We start from the raw sequence: 9,878 nt of genomic DNA, 5'->3' as shown, positions 1-9,878 counted from the left end.
ATTTATCATTCCTAATACAATTAGGATTGGTTTTAGTATTCTAGATTCTTCTAGAAGATTCTTTTCATTCCTAATGCAATTAGGATTGATAAATTGACTTTGGTTGACTTTTTAGAGTTTTAATCAGAATAAAAGAGTGTTTTTAAGGAAAATACGATTTTGCCCTTCTGTACGGCTAAATTTTATCTGAATTTAGAAAACGCGTGAAAAAATTAATTAACGCCTGACGACAGACATTAGCGCCATACGCTAATGCCTGGTGCTTGGCGCTAGCGTTAGCGCCTGGCGCTAACTTCTTTTTTCCTCGTCGACCGCGAAACTCTGATTTGTTTTTCTATCCTTTTGGCTGATTTTCTCTATAAATAGCCTTCTAAAACCTCCGTTTTTCATCACCAACAATCATCAAATATTCTCAACTCTCTAATTCTCTTCTCCCTCTAAGCTAAAGCTTGTTTTCTTTTCTCTCTAATTTTATACACAAAATTCCGCATTCACAAGATTTAGAAACACCTATCCAAATTCGAAGTTGCCTTCGCCCTGGACGTGAAAGATTTTAATTTCTGAGGGTTTGGTCCCAAATCTCTCTTTCAATTATTTAATTTAATTGTTGTTTATTATTTTCCTTGAAGAAACTAACGCGTGTATTTTGTTATTAGAAAGAGGTACGAGGCATCCAACTAAGTTCTTTAATTGATTTATTGATATTATGCTATAGAAATCATGCTAGGTTGTTATTATGATTCATAGTGTCATGTTAGGGCGTTTTGATCTTCCTAGTATCATGTTTAGGGTAACAACTAAAAATTCCTAATATCAAGTATGATTAAAAGTATGCTTCCTATTTTCTTTCCTAATATTCATGTTAGTATCATGTTAGGGTTAAAGCTTTGATTTTTATTGCTTAGTGACATGCTAGGGTTTGTTATTAATCTTGTTAATATCATGCCTAGGATCTTGCTATTATTATGCTTTAACATGATTATTATTATTATGATTTATTTTTGTAATTATTATTGTGATGATTTATTATGTTGCTTGATTATTTATTGTTATTGCTTGATCACACCTTTTATGCATGTTTAAAGGGAATTGGTATTTGTAATCACGCTTAATAAGATAATTTATAATCTTGGTTAGGGTTAATTTGATTATAATTCAAGTGATCGCCAATAATAGGTTTGTTTGTGCATTAATATTCAACCAACATAGATAAATAGGTTTAGGGTTAATCCTATTGATTGCATGTTAGTCAGAAAGCGCACATGAATACGATCAGAATATAGTAGAGGCCTGTTATTAGGGCAGGTTCAATCTCTTTTAGGTTGGATTTGTACATTCATCTCGGAACTACTAGTCATGGTTCCAGACCTATTGGAGTTGACGATCTTCTGGATCGTTAAGGGGTGTAACCTTCACCCTGTGAACGGTTTACAAGTTCCTAAAACTTGTTGGGTACTCTTTCGCTCTATCTTCTTTCCCTTTGGACGCCACCGTACTTTAGTGTATGATCACAGTGGGGTTCAAGTTTGGGATAATGCTTGAAATATTCCCTACACTACCAAATTATGTAGTTAGAAGAGTTAAATTAGTAACATTGGCATAAGAAAAATCAATTATTTTGACTACTTCAGTAGACAAGTTAAGCATGTCAAATTTAAGTTAACAATTTGACGTTCAACCATTAATATTATTGGGTTATGCATGTCGGTTTCGGGTTGAAAATTTTAACCCAAACCTAACCCGTTTAATTTTGTGTTGGGTTCGTGTCGACCCAATTACTTAAATGGGTCAAAATTCTTGACCCAAACCCACTTATTTTGTGTTGGGTTATCGTGTCGTATCAGCTTTTGACAGCTCTACATGAGAGTCCATTAGGTTTCAAGCGTGGATGTAAGTTGGGCTCCTCATACCTTAGCGCGAAATAAAGTCCACTTGAGATGAGGGTTGGATGAGATTTGAACCAATGGCCTCCTTGTCACGCTAGCTCTTGACACCATGTTTGAGAACCATCTCAACTAAAGGTGATAAAAAAAATCTGGTCAAATCGAACCTAAACATCATATCTAGTGCCCAAACCCATAAAAAGTAATGGGCTTGTCGGGGCAAAGCGGGCTTTTCGGCTTTATCGGGCTTGGTTTGTGTATTCAAGTAAAAATCCATTTTTAGGATTACCCTAACCCTCCCTATTTTTTATTGGATTGGGCTGAGCTAGTGGGCTGGATCGATGTTGATCACCTCTAATCTCAACTAAAAGTTTAAGTTGTTGGTTAAAGTCCATGATTAGTTTATATACTATAATTGGAATGCAGCGATGCATGATGAATATAATGCTTAGCTTTAATTGAAACAGGGACATGAGAATTGATTCCTAAGCCTACGGGGGTGAATATTTTTAATTGCATATGGTTATTACGTACAACATAAGTTGAATGCTAATGGTGATTTAGAATGTCTTCATAATGCATGTCTAGCTAGTCTGTGATTGCAGGTATCAAGTTGAAGGTATTGATTGTGATGAAACTTTAAGTCTGGTGGTTAAACGAACCACTATTTGTATGGTGTTGAATTTGGCTATGGCTCATAATTTAAGTAATCTAATCACCAACTTCATGTGAAAAATGTGTTTTTACATGGTGATTTGAATGAGTTTGTATACATCATGAATCAACCCCGACCTCCGGGTTTCTTGACAGGAGATTTCCAGGGTATGTTTGCAGGTTTCGTAAGGCTTTACTTTCGTATGTTGATGATATAGTGTTGGTCACATCTTATGATAGATTACGTGAGAATGTTATCTCTAATTTACGTACGTGTTTTTTTGATGACAAGCTTGGGCCCTTTGAATTGATTTTAGGGAATACTAATACTCATACACCATCATATTATTGTTATATTAGAAGAAATATGCACAGGAAAGTGCGCAAGTGGCAATTTTAAACTTTGTGACTCCAATGGAACTCACTGTAGAGTTTGATCTAGACCTAAGTTTTATAATCCAACGCTATATCACAGTCTTGAAAGGGCATAACAAAAACCTCACTTAGCTTTTACATGCCTGAAATAGGATAAGGCAAGTAAGTTATTACTCTTAGGAAAGTTCCCCGCCATTCATTTAAAAAAGGGACTATTCTGTTGAAGTCCTAAAAGTGCCAATGCAGCGGAGAGTGCCCTTCTCCTTCCTTCTCCTGTAATCGCGGTTTTAAGAAGAGGGGCAGTTGACATACATCTAGTTTCCAGTCATGGAGGGATAGTCTATCTTGTTGAAGTTTTAGTTCCAGTAGTCTAGCTATCCTGTTAGAGGTCGTCTAATGGGAGTCGGGCTATATATGCACTTGAAAAAGTTTGTTAATATATTCATGCATGACCCTAGGTGATGCATTGAAGCACTTCTTGCAATACAATACATTTTGGGTTCCATTGATCATGGGTTACATTTATATCCTTCAACTCTTGGTCACTTATACTAACGCAGATTGGGGTGGGTTATTGTTGCTTTCTTGGGGACAATATGATTTCTTGGTTTTCTAAGCTTCTTAAAACTCTTTTGAGATCAAGTGCAAACATTGACCATAAAGGCATTACAACGTTATTGTCGAGGCTTGTTCGTTGGCTTCGTAACCTTCTACGTATTTGAGTTACTTTGTTCTCTTTAAAAGGATACTATTATTTTTATTGTGGAAATGTCAATGTATCCTTCTCATTATCCTATACAACACCAGCATACATACAAAACACGTCGAAATGGACATCCTTTTTTTTTTCTAGAGAAGGTGGCGTTGGCTGTTGAGTCATGTACGGGTCTTGCATGCACATTCCTACTTGATATAAGTTTGTAGACATCTTCACCAAAGGCTTACCTTGACAACTATTTATGGATGGATGTCAGATATAGCTAAGCGTTTTCCCTCCTCTTGCTATGACGCGGGAGTGCGATGGAATATATGGAAATATATTTTGTCATAGGTTAGGATATATTTTTTGTGAATGTTGTATAATTATCTTTTAAAGATATCCTAATACGATCATGACTCATGTTTATAACACTTATATATTAATTTTGGAAATCACTCCAACTTGTGAAGTTTCACAATATCTAACAGTATGCAATTATGCATGCAAGATCTGAAATATTTGACCTAAACATAAATTAAGTTCAAAATTTCATGATCTAATAGACCAAATAAACCTATACAATAAGTGATAATAGATTTGTATATGGCCTAAGTTGAGAATTCATCATCCAAATTGAATTCATTTGAACCAAATTTAATCCAAACGATCAAGATATTGCTACTTCTAAATCAATCTAATTACACATCTCTATAATAAGACCATTTCAATTTTCACACATCAAAATTAATTAAGCAAAAAATGGGTATAAATCATTTTCATCAAGATTTGTGATCATCTTAACAATTCTTACGAATCATCCTTGTCGTGAAAACATGAGAATAAGTCATTCAAAATATTTAATTTAAATTTGTCTCTTTCTTAATTCAAGAGAATAGGTCTTGCTAAGGAATCAGTTCACTGTCACATACATATACATATAACATATGATATAACATATAATGATACAACAAATAAAAAAATTTCTGACCAACCACGAATTAGTATTAGTTGTCGTTTTATTTTAATGGTTTAAGTAAGCAAAGATGCTTTTGGTCAGAAAGAATACTGTGGTTTTCGTTTTCCTACCAGTTACATCATTGGATAAGTATTCAACAGAAAGTGCTTAATTATTTTGGAGATCTTAATTAGCTATACAAGTATGTAACTAACACAATTAATCAAATTCTAAAATCCCCTTGTACCTCGTAGTACATGACAAGCATAAGTATAATTGAATAATGGTTAGGATAACCTATACAAAAGTTCTTTGGTTTTATACCTCCAAAAAAATATGTCTGATTAACAATGGCTTTAAAATTTATTATTAGATAAATAGTTAAGGAATAGATAATCAAGGAGTACACAATCTTATAAAAATATGGACTTTCAGGCAGAATAGTGGACCAACTTAACCAAAAACTTAAGTTGACAGTTAAGGCCGAGAATATGTTTTATATTCTTTATCAGATTCTATTTATGATCTAAACTTTGACTGATTATTTAATCCTTATTATTGGAGTTGCAAGTTGTTCATAGCTACAATTTTTGAAAGAAGGAGAGAGAATGAGAGATAAAATTTGTCACTAGAGGGAAATTAAAGTGAAAAATAATTGAGCATAATTTCTGAATTAAATGTGCATAGTATTTGTATCAATTTTGCATAGGTGAAATGTGAATTGTTGGATTTTTTTATATAAGATCCTTTTTATTAAAATAAAATATAAATCTAGTTTAAGGACTGAGGGTGTAGTTTGCAAATTGGGGCCAAAATTCTTCTCAAGTAATTCATTGCAAACTGATATCTGATGAGATTTGAGAAGCAACAGTCCTTTTCTGTCCCTTATTGAATTTAATTTCTCTGAATCAGAAGAACTTAACAGTTATGCTACACTGACTTGTAGTTTGTATGAATATGTGATATAATTTAATTACGGAGTATTGCTCAACGAAATAAAATACAAAATAAAAATACTCCATGCATTCTTCTTCTATTCTAAACCAACGTCAAGTAGTAACATAACTCTTAAATTAAAATTTTGGTATTTTACCCTTAAATTTAAAATGTGGTATATTGTCATTTCTTTTAAATCAGAATATTAAATCTTTGTCATATTCCAAAGATATGTAGCATTATATCATTTACTGGTTTTGTGCCAGGGCGATGTCTATATGGTCGATAAAATTTTAGTATAAACTTTTTGACTTGAATATTAAATAAAATTGAATATTCCTTTTGGATTATGCAGGATACTTAGACATATGATATTATAACACTCATTTATATAATATAAAAGTGTGTTTCTTTTTTTTAAAAAAATAATATATATATTATTATTATTGACTTGAAACTATTTTTTATTGAACTTACATTATTTTACTGAACTAAAAACATATTTACTAGACTACAATTATTTTAACCGATTAAAACTTATTTCTACTAATTCTCTATTAATTTTTAACTAGATTAAAATATTATAAATGGATCTTATTTTAAAGAACATTTTTAAAACAAATTTTATGATAGAAATAGAACTGAGTTATAGGATATTTCTTTGAATTTATGATTATTTTTTTTAGACAAAAAAGATTAATTTTGTATATATGAAATATTAGAATTATATCGATAAAAAAAATCTATACAACAATTTTATCTTAAAAAAATTATCCAAACGCATACTTAGCATCATATGGGTTACTATAAAACCTATTTATCACCTATGTGGCTCGTCACTTGGAGAAAAACAGGAATGTCAAGTGTCGCTGTCTCGTGGTCTGAATATTCAAAATTCGATTACTTAGCATCATATGTGTCACTATAAAACCTATTTATCGCTTGCATGTCTCGACACTTGGCGAAAAACAAGAATGCCAAGTGTTGTTGTCTGTGGCCTAGCTGCGAGACCGACTTTATTTATTAGTGATATATGGAGTAGACAACTTAACCTAGTAGTCTCTCACCTATGATTGAAATGTACACAATACGTCACCTTTAGCCTTTTAAGATCCAATAATTTTTATAAATTTGCCAGAACCTTCTATGTTTAGATCATTATTTTTGAAATTAGCTCAGTCCAAACACTATTGGAGTCCTTATGGATCAATCATAGGGTTTTTTTTTCTTTTCAGGAAAACGTTATACAGGATTATTATTATAAATTAAATCAAAATCTACTAAAAGTACAAGACTCTGAGGGAACGAACCCATACAAACAAGTTCAGAGCAACCACGAGTATCCCATCTTGCTACAAGGTGGGCTACCGTGTTACCTACCCTTCTAACATGAGAAAAACAAAAGCATTAAAAAACTTAGATAACATGTTAATATCATCATAAATTAACCGAATTGGTGAGCAACTTCTACAACTGTTTTTTATTGCAGCACACATAGAAGAAGAATCACCTTCTAGCCAGGCTTGCATCACACCCAAGCGCCTAGCCACCAAGAGTCCAAAACGCGCGTTGTGGCCTTAGCAAACTCTACCTCCCACACACCCTCGATTTTTATAACCGCAGCCCAAACGAGCTATCCCTGATGGTTTCTCGCCAATGCTCTCATCCCTATATAGGAAGAATCTAGATGAGCATCCACATAACCTTTATAAAACCTTCCAAGGGACGTTTCCACGCTGTTAAAGAGGGACTTGCACTTTGAAGTTGGCTGGAGAACACTTCCTTCGCATACATACAATAGTCTACAACAAGCTTGACATAACAGGCAGGCGTTTGTGAAGCATTTAGAGACAAACGCTCATGAACCAACTTATTCCTACTAAACCAAATTAAAGGGACCACGCCATGGATGATAACACACGTAACTCATCTCGATCAAGTTTACTAGAAAGCCACACAAGCTTTAATTTGAGCCAAAAGTGAAGTTTGGAGAATCATTCAAAATGGACCAAAATTGGCTATTATTCTAGACATCTGTTACTACATTACAATGAAATAGCACATGAATAATAGAATTGACACCACCAGCACCCCCCCCACACACACAAAATCATCCCCCACAATATGCTTTCAGAAGAGCTCTTACTTGACCGCAACACACCCCTTTCACATCCGCCATAAGAAAACTCAGATCGATCATAGGCTTACAACTAAAAATAGTGATCATAAACTACTAAGAAAACTAGATATATCGAAAAATCAATTTGTATAAAACATCAAGATCAACATTTGACGCTGACCATCAACATTGTAGGCTTCTTGTCAGCATGCATGCAACGTTGATTCTAGTGTAGGACGGAAAACAAAGTTTAACCTATGTCAACCTTTTTATCTTTTATTTCCGAAAATGAAAGAGTATATAAACTTATCTTGAATTGGAATTCAACTATCAACTTGGTTGAGATGATCCTTTAATATGGTATCAAATTCAATGAGTCACAAAAGGCATACGATCTCATCACCCCAGCCTTCAAATGGGATATTTTGCAATGAGTGCGTATGAGCATAACTCATATTGCATCCACATATCAAGCTCAATGAACAATCATGTGAAAGAGCGTGACCGAGTATATAAATCGATCTTGGGCTTCAAACATCAGCTTAAGTTTTTCATTGAGATGATCTTTCAACAAAAATTTAACACGCCTGGTTGATTATAGTGCTTTACGATTAAGGGCAACATAGCACACTGCGTCCTGCAGCATAGCACACTATTCGACAATATTAGACGTTATCCTCAAGTTCATTTTCAGACACGGTTCATTTAGCTATAAATACTCAATTTTATGTTCGTCCGGGCGCGTACAAACAATCTTTAAGAGCTCTGACAAATTAATCTAGCACATGAGCGCATCTAACAGTCAAAATTCCTCATTCAAGGTGATGTTTGGGTAAAGTCCATTGTCCTAAGCCCAATGACCTGACATTACGAAAATACCCCTTCATGATCCAGCCTATCATTAGTCATTGCAAAGTACAGATTTACCCCTAATCTGTCCAACTAAATACAATTTCTGGCACCTGAATGTACAACTATAAATAGCTCTTCAATCATTAATGATGGTAACTTTTTCCTAATTCTCTCTCCTTCTTTCTCTACTTTCTCTCTCTAAAGTACTCTCTCTATTTTCTCCCTCTAGAAAGTACACAGTCGCTGACTTAAGCATCGGAGGGGCTTTCCCGAGTCACGAGTCACACCCCCCGGGCAACTAACCTTCATTGTTTTGCAGGCCGAGCTCTCAGACATCAAGGTAGAGCCCTCGGATATAACCTTGCAAGACGGAGCTGAAGGACATTTGGACATACCAATTAGTCTATAAGACATCTTGATATTAGTACCCTAACCTCGAGGAGTATTATGTTTCCAGAAACAGGTGGTAACTAAAATTAACCAAAGGAAATGCATGCTTGTTACAAGGAATATATAAACATGATCGCACCCAATTCAATAATAATAATAATAATAATAATAAAAATCCAAATATATTGTACTATATTTCATATGTAGTTGAATTTTTTAGCTTCTCGCAAGTTGATTTGACTTGTGATTAGCTCAACGAGAACTTCCTTGAGTCAAGTCTTAGCCACATTTTCGTGTAGCTAAGCTCATCTAATCTCATAGCACCCCCAACAACTTTTATATATATATAAAAAAAAAAAAGGCTAGTATACAATGAATATTACTGAGTTCATTAGTTGTTATAATTAAGTACTTAAGTTGCTCGCTTTATATATATATATATATATATATATATATATATATATATATATATATATATATAAAGGTAATCGTACTAACATCTAAATAAAAGAAATTAAATATATGTTTTTTTTCTTTTTTTTTTTTTCTTACACGCCTCAAAGCTTAGCTTTATTAATCAAACCATCAATTTTTTTTATATTACTGAGTTATATCTTGTAATGATCTTGCCTAAATTTATTTTACATACAAAGATAATCATTATATTACAACGCACAATATGGTGTTACTATGAAAATGGTTTAAGGTTAATACTTCGTCTACAACTAGCTATTATATATTGTAGTAAATTATTACTTTATACTCGGTGTACATAAAAGATTTTGCATATTGTAAAATTTCTTAATTAAAGTACATCCAAATTTTCAAAAGATATTAGTTGAGGAGGGACTACGAATTAAAACAAACGAGCCTTTCAACTGCACTTTAAAAGGAATTAAAGTTATTTATTTGTTTACGACTTTCCCTACAAGTAATTTTCTAAGTTTCTACAAGAAGCAACATTCAGTTTTAATTACTTGCTGGCTTGTTGCTCCCATGTCTAACAACACCGCA

Source organism: Chenopodium quinoa, unplaced genomic scaffold (assembly GCF_001683475.1).
Source record: "Chenopodium quinoa cultivar QQ74 unplaced genomic scaffold, ASM168347v1, whole genome shotgun sequence".
In the NCBI taxonomy this organism is placed as follows: domain Eukaryota; kingdom Viridiplantae; phylum Streptophyta; class Magnoliopsida; order Caryophyllales; family Amaranthaceae; genus Chenopodium; species Chenopodium quinoa.
Note: the sequence above shows the minus strand (reverse complement) of the source record.